The following is a 12,532-nucleotide window of genomic DNA, read 5'->3' as shown; positions in this document are numbered from 1 at the left end:
ACTTTAGCTTGTTCCACTGTGCCTGTACTGTATGTTCAGAGTCATCTGCTGCCCCGTCAACTACGAGAACTGTGGGCGTTACGGTCACAACTATGGTTATCTGTGTTATCACTAATTGTGCCTGAAAAGCTGATCAACACGTTTGTCATCTCCCGAATTGACTACTGTAATTCTCTACTCTGTAGGGTATCTAAATCACATTGAAAGAACTGCAGTATGTCCACAGTTCGACGGCCAGAATCCTGACCAGGTCTAGTGCAAGTGATCACCTTACTCCTATCCTGGAGTCATTGCACTGGCTTCCTGTCAAGTTTCGTGTCGACTTCAAAATCCTCTTGCTTGCCTATAAGGCTCTGCATGGCTTGGCACCTCAGTACCTGTCTGATCTAATATCACCCTACTCCCCACCTCACAACCTTTGCTCTTCTAATTCTGGTCTCCTATCTGTCCCCCAAGCCCATCTACACTCTATGGGTGACAGGGCCTTCTCCTGTTATGCCCCTAAGCTCTGCAACTCTTCCCCCAAGGATAGAGAAGGATATCACCTTCTTTAAACTTCTTCAAATCCAGATTCAAAACCTTCTTCTTTAGAAGAGCCTTTACTTAACTGGTTCCATTCTTTACTCCTCTACTCCTAATGTATTAACTACCACCATCTACTGTCTCCGCTGTGTTTTCTCATCGTGTTTATCTTGTGTATTTTTAATTGTTGTCTTGTCATTCTGTAAAGCGCTTTGAGAAGCCACCTTTAAAGGCGCTATATAAAATAGTTTATATTATAGTATTTCAGGAGCACCGGGGCACCTGAGAGGGGTTTAGTACACAAGCTGGACGTACCGTACTTAAACTCACACAACATTTTTCTTGATGTAGGATCAGATGCCCATTGGCAAAAAAATAAACACAAACAAAAGTCCAGCTTTGTCTGAGCTCAAGCTCAACCTCTTCCCTTTCTATCAGCTGGACAGCAGATCAGCTGACTAAACAAAAACACCTTTTAAGTGAATTAAACCAGTTTGGTTGGGCGAGATCATAGAAACTCTTAGTGTAGCTCAGTGCGTGTTGCTTGAGTGTGTGATCCTGTAGCTCTTTACCGAGACTCCTGGCACAAGTCACTGCCACTTGAGTTCCTATGAAAACATGTTTGGTTGCTTCTCCGTTCCTTGTGGTGCTCTAGTGAACTGCACTAAATGAAGGCAGCAGGATGAAGGAAGATGAGGCTGACTGTCCAGCTCCTGGCCTGTATGTATGTAGCATTTAAGATGCCAGATCCTTTTTTCCCCCAACATCGACTTCAGCTCGCTACAACAGCAAGGTCACTGATTGCTGTGGTAAAGAAACTTCAGTCTTCTGTTAATTGCATCACCTGCCTGTGAGGTTTAATATGGACATTAAGATTTTCTTGCTCAGGTCTCTAAGGAGACAATCCCCAGGTTATCTTAAATACATTTGGGATAGGCTGCAGCTCCCCCATGATCCTGAATTGAAGAAGTTATAATAATAATAATTAATAATAATAATAATTGCTTACACTTATATAGTGCTTTTCTGGACACTCCACTCAAAGCGCTTTACAGGTAATGGGGACTCCCCTCCACCACCACCAATGTGCAGCATCCACCTGGATGATGCGACGGCAGCCATAGTGCGCCAGAACGCTCATCACATATCAGCTATCAGTGGGGAGGAGAACAGAGTAATGATACCAATTCATAGATGGGGATTATTAGGAGGCCATGATTGGTAAGGGCCAATGGGAATTTGGCAGGGACACCAGGGTTACACCCCTACTCTTTTCGAGAAATGCCCTGGGATTTTTAATGACCACAGAGAGTCAGGACCTCGGTTTTACGTCTCATCCGAAGGACTGCTCTTGTTTACAGTAAAGTGTCCCCATCACTACACTGGGGCATTAGGACCAACATGGACCGCAGGGTGAGCGCCCCCTGCTGGCCTCACTAATGCCTCTTTCACACCAGCAACCTTAGTTTTTCCCAGGAGGTCTCCCATCCAGGTACTGACCAGGCTCACGCCTGCTAAGCTTCAGTGGGTTGCCAGTTGTGAGTTGTAGGGTGATATGGCTGCTGGCCAGTTAGGAAATGGATGGGTAGATGGATGGTTTAGTTCATGATCTGATGATTCAGGATTCCCACAGTAGGTTACAGAGCCTCTTGTGTGTGGCACAACATCTGTGGAGCTCACTGATCACACCCACCAGACTCTATGACTGTAGACATTTTCAAAATGTAGAAATCTATCTTTTCCTTAAAGCTTTTCATGTGTACATTATTTTTGCTTTTTTGTTTTATCAATTTACTTGTGCACTTTTCATCTGTTTCTGCTTCTGTGCATCTTCCCTGCACTATTGTCTTGGAGTTTTTGATTTGGTCTTGCTCCATTCCATCCCTCATAGGACAAAATAAATGGATTCTTCTTCCTCCTCCTCTATCATCTCAGCTTGCTCAGATGCTGACAACTCCGCTGTCTCAGTTAACCGGGGAGCTTTCTAGGACCTGTGTTTCCCTCCCGGCTCTGCCAGCACACAAGTGATGATATAGCGACCAAGTCTCTCTGTGCTCCTCAAGGTGATGCACACTGTTTATCCAACAGGATATATTTTGTATAGACTGGATTTCAGAAATCTATGTGCACAGAGCCCTGGGTCAAATCAAAATGAAGACGACTGGTAAATAATATAGAATATAGCTATGGCAGTGTTGCAGGCATAGCTGTGCTACAAAAATGTTTATTTTGAGTATGAGGTTGTGTGTGGTTAATTTAAAACAAATGGCCCATTTTATTTAAATTTTAGCTTGGGGAAAAAGCACTTTGGGAATACATAAATAAATTAAATAAACTGAGCAAGTGCCGAGCTATATCTATTCATTTTGAACAAACCCCTTGTTAATGTTACATTAATTTAGTGCAAAAGAAAATAGCATTACATTTTCCGTTGCCTGTTTTATCTTCCTATTTCCTTTAAATGTGCCATGAATGGTTAAAGCCATTTCCCTTTTAAGGAGCAGAGCCAAATCCTAATAGGATTTTTTTTTTACATTTCTAATAAGCTTCTGTGTAAGTGTAGAGCAGAAGAGTTCAAATCTAGACATTATACATCAGCAGATTTGTAGTCACAACATGAATTTCATATTAGGGAATTTCCAGATTGCAGTAACAGTTACTCAAATTCTGATTTCAAACATTCTTTCTCAATTACAACTGCAACAGTTCAGACTGTAGTAAAGTTTTATATTGTGTTATTTTTGTCAAATATGAAGTTCAGTTAATGAATTATGTTTAAATCATGGAAACGCTCTTGACCTTAGAAAAAGTAGTTCACAGAACAAATGTTGACTCTATTTGGCACCTATTTTCAAATAGTCATATCAACCCAGTATTAATAAAGGGTTAATAAGCACATGATCAGGATTTAATTCAGACAGGTTCTTGAAGGGAATGTAAATCGTTAAGAATACATACTGTACCTGTGAGGATCTGTTGAGTGTGTGATATAGCTATGACTTGCTATTGAAATATGTCATACTTTCAGAAATCTAATGCATTGCCAAGACGACAGGGCAAATTTGTTAAGTCCAGATGTCTCTCAAGAACATACTATGAATTGATTTTTCTCAGTCTTCTTTTAATGCAATGCATTTAACAAAAGCACCAAGCAGTAAGCCTCCACCCCTTTTCAGAGTGATGATTGTTGCATAATCGTTTACTAATCAGTTTGACATTTAAAATAGGCTTGATCCAAATTTAGAATTTAGGCACATATCCTCAAATGTTTTGTATTTGTTGGTGTTACAACTGGATTATCATACTGTGCACAAATATGCATCCATATAACTGAAAATGCTCTAAATAATAAGTCATAATTAAATTTTCATTTGCGTTCTAAGTGATCTCAGCATCATACACTATAACAGGACAATTAAGCCACTGTACAGTATGAAGCAGAGGTGCTCCAAAGACCCCATTCTCAGTACAGCGAATGCAGAAATAACAGATGGAGGTTCCCTACAGAAGGTCCCAGAGCACATTGGATTCAGTAAGATCCTGTCTTTTGTGAAAGGCAAAACCCAAGCTTACAAAAGCATGGCTGTGTGGCAATCTCAAAGTCAGCATTTGTCCTCAAAGTGATGAGGTGAGAGGTAAAAATAAAGAGCACTGTTGTCAGGTACACAGAAGCAAACGTTTGACACAAGCTTTTGTTTTTAAAACATCCAGTGAAAACTAAATCCCACTGCATCTTCCAATTTTTGCATCTACTCTCCTGAAGCTAAGGTCCCCTTTCTCATTTTTTTGCCACAAGGCCTTTCAGAGAGAGATGCCCTATGAAAGGATGTATTTCAACAGTCAGAAAACTTAAGCATTTTAGTGTGACCCAAAGCCATGTTTTGTTATTTATGAGAGATGCATTTTAGGGCACTAAATTTAGAATAAAATGAAAGGATTACAAAAAACAACTTATAAAGTAATGATCATAATTACTCTTTTCAGCATGCACATTGAGAGAGGGGAAATAAAAGACATTTGTGAGGAATAAGACTGTGTGGGAAGATTTCAAGTGAGAGCACCAGAGAATACATTCTATATAATTACACATGGAGAGATCACTCATTATTTGATTTTAGTAGCTATTTTTACCAATTATTTTTGAGCTTTGTGAATATATTTTAGAACATGCCTTGCTGAACGGTACATTCAACTGTGTAATTTAGTTCTCCGAAGTGTAGTCCTGTTCCTCTTATTGCGTACTGAAACAATGAAGTTCAAATCACTGTGCTTCCATTGTGTTCACCTTTGTCTGTGTGCTCAAAACAAGCAAGCCTGAGCCTGCCCTGGTGCACAATCCTAGTAATGGGGTTTTCATCCCAGAGCTAATAGCTGCTACTACACACCCTCAGGTAAGCCAACTGGAGTAAATGACCACTTATTGTCTTTGCTCCTCAGTCATCGTGCCGGCGATTACTGGTATTGTTTCTTCAATTATGATATTTTTGGCGAATGCACACGTGCATTTTGTTATAGTTACATTTATTGAATGCGCATTTGTGTTTGTGTGTCTGTAGTGCATCCTTTTCCACTTTCTCTTACTGAACAGTTACTGAGCAGGAGCTGCATGTCTTCATATCACAAGAGTAACCAGTGGAAGCTGGTATTAGCATTAGAAGTACAAAGTTTAGGTTTGGCAGAACCTATTTGGCAAATATGTCTCTTTTCTGTCGAGGTTGTGTCTTTACAGTCAGCACAATTCTGCAACACTTGAGAACAACATCTGGAGCGCCTCAGTACAATAATCTTATCTTTGGATTCTCGATGGTTATTTACTCTTCTGCAGTACATGAATCTTTTGTGTTCTGGCAAACAGACATCTGTCAACTAGACCTATGTAAGATTGGAAAATATTGAGTGAGGTTCATTTGTCTCAGTGCCCACACAGTTTTAATTACATGTAACAAAATAGTAAAAAAAACCTCTATCCCTTCCTTTTCCTTTTAATTAGTTAGATTTTAGCCACGTGATTGTCTTGCATAGTATAAGCACCTAACACAGTTTATTTTCAGGCATAGCAAAACCTGGATTGGCAGATTGACAGTTCAAGTTGATTTTAGAGAGAAACAATCTGTATGCTTATGTTGATTCTCAGCCTCCAAAAGATAATGTGAGAAATGGGTACTTCTCCGTCACCTTGTTAAAGTTTTGGTTGTCCACTGGACTACTTCAGTTGTTCTTTTATTTTGCAGGCAAGAGCTATAATCAATGAGGATTTAAAAGGGGCTTAACCAAGTACTTCCAAAGGAATTCCGAAACACCCACAGGTAAGATACTTGATTTCCTTTCCTTTGCTGAAACAAAAGCCATTACCATCAGTGAAGCCATCCTTCAGTTTAGTTTTAGCCCCAATATTGTTTTATGCTCAGAAACACAGTATGAACGGACAAAACTGTCAATCTTCCAATCCATGTACTTGCGTGATTTTGCATGTGCAAAGGTGACATGTTCACAGAAAAGATGCGTGGGTTGGCAGGTTTCATGTTGGTGCCACAGTGATGCTACATGCAAGTGAAAGAGAAAGGAATTTGCTTTGAGAACACAGTGTTCCTGCCAGCAACAAGGTGAAGTCACTAGTGCATTCAGTGGACAACAGCAGCTTTTCTGACAGGCTGTGACTGGACCTGGACCTGGAGGGGAATGTGTTCTGACCCAGTGACAACACCTCCAGATTCAGACGAGTTGGCTGAGGGGATCATTTCCACCCACCATGCCTGCTCATGTCGTTGGGCGTTTTAGAAAACCCCAAAGCCGATTACAGTTGGCCGGCATGTATTTGAAGTAATGGTGGATTTGGAGTAGGTGGATTCTGAGGCAAAAGAATTATAATGATTCCCATCACATAGAAGCTCCAGTGCAGTTTGTGCATCAATATGAAGGACATCTTCTGCAATAATAGAAAAGCCTAGTGATTTCTATGCTAGTGAGCGGCTGTAGAGCATGGTGTTTATCATGTTTCTCATATACTGTAAACGTTTGGTGGGGGTCTTCCTGCTTTGGTGATGGTAGCTTATTGGTCTGGGAGAACAGTATTGCCTGCACTCAAGTCATCTTGTTGTTGTCAGTGGAGGACAAAGGTTTAAGCTGGAAGCAGAGATGAATTTAAGATAACAACTGGAGGGAGACATTTCAGGCAACACAATAAACCCTAAGGCAAGATACGTTTTTTTTTGTTTGCCCTGTAAATGTCTCCGTACTGTAGTATATGAACTTTTCTAAAAACATTTTTATTAGCACCTCCAGAGTAGAGCAGAATTGAGATTGCCACGAGTGCACTATAGTAATTTGTCCGCTTGAGCTTGTGGAATCACTCAAAACACTAAGAAAAAGAGAAGAAGCAGACTTTTGCTGGAAAATATGTGAATGTTTCTAGGGCGATCAGTGTATTTTTCAAAATCAAGGCAGTGATACTTTTGTTGCTGTTATTGCTGACATTCTGGTCAGTGCGTATTGGGTAAATAGCTCTGCGTACAGCAAATAAACCATCTAAGACTGAGTGATAGAATTGTTCTGCAGTAAAGGAAGCCAGGAATCTCAGAGTTCAGTGGAGGTCAACAGTAACAGCCACATGGAGACGTGAAGGTCCTGTTTTCCTGTGTATGGCAGCAGAAATAAAGTGGATAAGCTCCTTCCTGTTCTTATCAGACAAGAGGAGAAAATCACTATGCATTTTACCTGATACTCCACCCCCATTGTTAATAATGTCTGAATGCTGAGAGGTTTTTTTCAGGGTTTTTAAACTATTTTTTGTTTTTTGGTTCAAAGCAGTTTTAAGTGACCGTTTTAAATAAAATGGTAATGCTGATTAATGTTTACGGTATGATTACAGTATGCTTTTGTGAGTTCCTTGCATGATGGTAATATACACAATATGCTTTTTGTTTTGGAAACTACTGGTTTGATAATCTTGTACTTGTAATCAGAACTGATGACTTAAACTTCATTGAAGATCAGTAATGTACCACTGGTGGCATGGTCACTGATTTGTTGTTGCCAACAAAAAAAACACAAATAATCTTGCTTTCTCTGGTGGTTTTCTTGTGCTTACAGTAGCTAATGAAGTGTTTAATCTGCTTCCGATTTAGTCTTAAAACATCCACTTTTTCCACGGATTGCAACCAACTTCTTGTTTGTCTTAAGCAGAAATGACAAGGCAGCTCCTTGCATGTAGTGGTTATTTAAATTTATTTGTATTCTTTTGTCTATATCTCATGTATGTTCTGTTGCATGAAAGGTTGTAATACATTCCAGGCATAGGAGGTTGTAGAACCACTTGAGTGCTGACAATGTTACAGAACACTAAATTGGCCTGAAAGAACCTATTATGTTTGTTACACAAGATTTGACCTACCTTTTTTGCAGCCAAACGCTTGGCCCCAATTTGCATTCTTGCTAGCATGCAGCTTTCTTATGTGAGCAGGGTGAGTGCAACTTTCCGTTTTGCACTTTCACCGTATGTCAAAGGTTGTTTAGAGAAGTCTCCCTCTGAAAACTAAGGAAAGTCCAAGATCGCCTTATGACACTAGAATAAATATTTTTGGGCATTCATTTATTTAGTTTTAGTATTGAAGAACCGCTTTCTGAAAGTCCTTAAGTCTTTGTTTTGTTGGCAGACAACTTGAAACTGTTTGTCCTTCAAAACAAGTGTAGTCAGATAAGGTTAAAAAATACAGCCCCGTTTCTGCACAGCACATGCCACTGTGCCTACAGTTCTGTAATGTATGATTTCTTTATCAACAGCACAGAGGCACACAGTCTTAGCAGTATCTGCAAAACGTTAAGGAGGGCAGGAAGAGGAAGCAATCATGTAAAAGTAACATTGCTGTGAAGGTTTTCTTTCTACCTCACACTAACTGCATAGATTAATTACCTTCCTAAGGATGAAATCAGCCAGAGCGGAGGTGCGGGCTGAAATGTCACATCGCACACATCTGAGTTTTCAAGAACTTTCCTTATCACAGTTCTTGTGCAAACGTGAAAACAATTCAGGCTGTGTCTCTCCAGTCACATGGTGGGGAACTGCTGTAGAGCTGGAATGCCCTGGTATTTCCTGAGGGTTCATAAACACAGGGGAAGGGGAGGGGGGTGGGGGGGTTCATTTCAGCACTACAACACTGCCGCAATGGCCCCACTGAGAGAACAGCTTGTTTCTTTTTTTAATTACTAATTGCACCAGCTCAGAAGGTAAATGTTGAAGAAGTGCAATTTTGCAGCTGGGATCTATATATTAACCTTAAGGATTTTTGTTTCTTCTGTGCTAAAGCTGAAGGTTCATCTTATTGTCAGGGGAGGCTTTTTTATAATGAAATAACACATTTAATGTCCTTAAAAATATGAGGTAGCTTTTCAAAGGCACGTGCAGTGCCTTGTTTTGCAAGGACACTATTTAGCAGAAATTTCTGTGCATTTGAAGCCCATTGGATGCTGTAAGGGTTAGGGACTTAAAATGGCTAGAGATTAGAAACCAATTAGCCTGATAATTGGTCTGGCCCATGGCTTTTGGAAGACCAGGGACTAAAGCTTTATTTAATGAAATTAGTTTCAGTGTTTCCATGCTGGTTTACCTAATTGGTTTGGAGTGTTACATTCAAGTGTTTAATGAGCACTTTCAAATGAAATCGCTGACGTAGAGAAGAATACAAGTGTGCAGTACTTCTGATTTTCTATGTTTAAAGTATGAAGTGTTTAGTGTCCCTGTTAGGCTGCTGGGCTGTGAACTATCGTAATTGTAGACAGTTTTCAGATTCTCATGTAGAGGATGTCCTTTTATATTGACCATTGCTGAGGCTGTAATACAGCTTGAATGCTTCTTTGTGATGTTCTAAACACTTCCTGAGAACCACTGAAAATTGTGCATTCTTGCTCAGGAGGTAAATATTTCTTCGATATGGCAGTTTTATTGCAGACTTAGTTGAAGCATTGAGCTAATGGTGCAATACTGGGCAGCTGAAAAAGAGTTGTTTTTCTTTATATTGTAAATGCCGTTTTTTCCTTCCAGTTAAATGGCTCTGTGGTTCATACAAGACCATAGTTTTCAAAGTTGATTTACATGTAATTTCTCGTTTTCTACAATTGTTTTCCTTGGTGTACTTCTTTGTCTCGACGGTTTCCTTTGAAGCTGGGTATTGTATATGTCCAATACTAATTGGGCCCAATCCTAAGAGTCTGCAGTACTGTACAGTACATGCGTGACCTTTCACGAGAGTACTGAATTGCTTTATTTTTTAGGTTCATTATTTAAAAAGACATGAGAAACAATTTGCTGACTGACACAGGAGCATAAAGATGACCTTCCAGTGTTCGTATCTGTGGAGATAATTGGAGCCAGCACACCTTTGCAGTTGTCTTGGCTGTGTGAGCAGGTTATAGGGTCACGTGGACAGTTAGCCATGCTTGAGTCCTGTTGCACTGGAGGAAGGAAGCAATTCATTTGGGTTTCCTCATTAACGCTTGACCCCCATTCCTATTTCCTAGGAATTAACTGCCTTTGTGACATTTTAAAATAAAAACTTTTTATTAATTCATGAATTATTTCATTATTTTTTTTTCTCAGCTTACCATAATAATAAGGACACTCGTAGAGAAAAAAATCTGTACTTCTTAAATTACCAGAAATTAGATAGCATTCAGCTGGTAATCTAGTGTTCATTAATCTGTTATATTTATATTAATTGCATGTTAGGAGTATAAATGTCAACTACACTGGTAGCATTTGTCAGTGGGGTGTGAATGAAACCCCTATAGAACATGATTTGTGCTCTCAGTGTATATTCTTTGTCGTGTGATATCCTTTTAAACCTGCCTCTAGCTGATTCTGTTTCTCAGTTAAAGCGCTTCTAATTCCGAAATTATGCCTGAGCTGCTTTTCACTGGAAATCAGAGGTCTGGAGCCTTGTGGCTCATCAATCTCTCAAGCATGGCTTACAGGTGAAGCTGATCATTAATGCACATTTCAGTCCTGCAGTTCACTAACTGATACTTGTATGTATGGTTGCAAATTTCTATTCACAGTGAATGAAACACACCAACAAACTTCTTTGCAACAGAAGCGAGAGATGTGTAGTGTACAATAATCACAATTATGATTTTTTAAATGATGTTGTTTAATAAAGAACAAGCAGCTCTCTAGTGATGGATGGAATGCTAAAATACACTGTGCACTAGGGTAATGGTTAAGGTTTGCTACATTGGGATTAAGTGTAGTGGCAGTGGCTGCTAATTGCTATTATAAAGGAGGTATGCCGTTGTAAAATAAACATGGGCAATGTGGAATGGTGCCTAGAAGGTTAAAAGGGAATAATGCACAGTTGAAATTAAACTCATGTAGGGAATGTACCCATGATGGCACACAGTTGACCTGAATACAGGCCTGCAGTGAGATTTGTGGAATTTCACTGCTATTGAGAATATAACTTTGACAGTTTTTAAGGAATGTCCTGAAACAGAGCATTTCCCCTTCCCAAACAGCTCCGGTGTGGCACTGTAGCAGTTGGAAGTGGTTTATATTCACTGGCTTTGCTGACAATCAGCCATGAGTAAATGAGCTAATTGAGTGGGCTGTCACTGCTGTCCCCGGTGAGGCAGACCATGTCCCCAGCTGTAGACTGTGACAAAGAATGAAAGAATTTCACCCGCACATTCAATCAAATGCTGTGTATATATATTGAATTGCAAAGTGTTTTTTTTTTGTCAAATATAAACCTTTCTTGCATGCATCTTCAGAATTATTTTGTTGTTCAGTCACTCAGTTCCTAATCAAAAGTCAGTCCATCAAAAACAAAGCTGTTGCTCTTCAGCCAAGCCATAACTTTTTGTGGAATGTATAAATATTGTTAATAATAATCCCTAGTGCTGTGTTTACAGTGGTACAGCCATATGTTTGTTGCATGCAATATTGCAATATTGCAAAGAGTGCTTTTATAAAATTCCACAAAAACATGTTTAAAAAGACAGGAAAGAGCGAAGATGATACATTTTTTAACAAGGAGCTTTTTTTTAAATATTAAACTAAAGAAGCGAAAACAAACAAAAAAAAACAGAAGGATTAACAGGTCAGTAACTGATTATGGAGATAACAATTGTGAGACACCATGTTTGAATAATGAAATCATTCTTCAGCGGTCCCTGGGTTGCACAGGCAGCGACTGTAGTGTGGTGTTCCTGCCTGCGGCCCTGCAGCTCTGTAAACAGCCTCCTCTGTTGGAAGAGCAGGAATGCAGAGGCTAGGTGCTGTCCTGGCTTCTCCAGAACACAAGCTGTTCGCATGTCCTCCGAGTGGGGAAGCTCCGGAAGCTCGACGGTTTCTTGAATTCAAGCGAGTCAAGCGGTGCCGACAGAGCTGATTGCACTAGTAACATTTCTTTTTAAATTGTTCTGCATTCACAGAAAGATCAGATGCATTTAAGCTATACCTTGCTGTATGAACCATATATGTGCGCACTGAAATGACTTTCCCCAATTTAGATTTTTTACATATGGAAAGGTGAAAAGTCAATTGTATTGATGATGATCATGAAACTAAATCTGTATTACCAGGCAGTGTGTGCCATGTGTGATACAGTATATACTGTACCTGTCCGATTAAAGTATAATCCTCACAGACTACCAATGAAGTATGTCTAATGCAGTTCTATTGTCTTTACAAATTCATGCATGACATATGCGCACATATATTGGTAAAAGTAAATAAGCTTAAAAAACAGTCTAAGACAGGTTTAAACATTAAGCTGTTAAAACTGACTTTGCTAACGTGCCAGTGTGTGTGTGAAGAAAGTAGGTCATTGATTTGGAACATGTACAGTGATTGTGCGCTGGCCTAGAACAGAGCTATAATCGGAGTTCTTCCATACCAAAACAGCTTTTTTTCCCCTTTTTTTAAGTGGCTGTCATTTCAAGGTCAGGACAACAAGTTGTCTCATCTCACTTTCTGGTGCCATGCTGGTTTTGTGGCTGTTAGAAAGCCACTACTAGA

At 39.7% G+C, this 12,532-nt stretch overlaps 1 protein-coding gene across 9 annotated transcripts in view; it reads left to right on the top strand.

Annotated features, from left to right (window-relative positions):
- The window catches only part of zmiz1a (zinc finger, MIZ-type containing 1a), a 156,140-nt gene that overhangs the window by 54,764 nt on the left and 88,844 nt on the right, over positions 1-12,532 (top strand). For 8 of the 9 annotated variants that reach the window (XM_015346328.2, XM_015346333.2, XM_015346336.2 and 5 more), the window contains exon 3: positions 5,754-5,828. The exons of the other annotated variant lie outside the window; for it this stretch is intronic. The gene's annotated coding sequence lies outside the window, so the exon portion shown is untranslated. The remainder of the gene's footprint in view (positions 1-5,753; positions 5,829-12,532) is intronic. 9 annotated transcript variants of the gene reach the window in all.

Source organism: Lepisosteus oculatus, chromosome 4 (genome assembly GCF_040954835.1).
Source record: "Lepisosteus oculatus isolate fLepOcu1 chromosome 4, fLepOcu1.hap2, whole genome shotgun sequence".
Lineage (NCBI taxonomy): Eukaryota > Metazoa > Chordata > Actinopteri > Semionotiformes > Lepisosteidae > Lepisosteus > Lepisosteus oculatus.
This window is presented reverse-complemented; position numbering and strand designations above follow the sequence as displayed.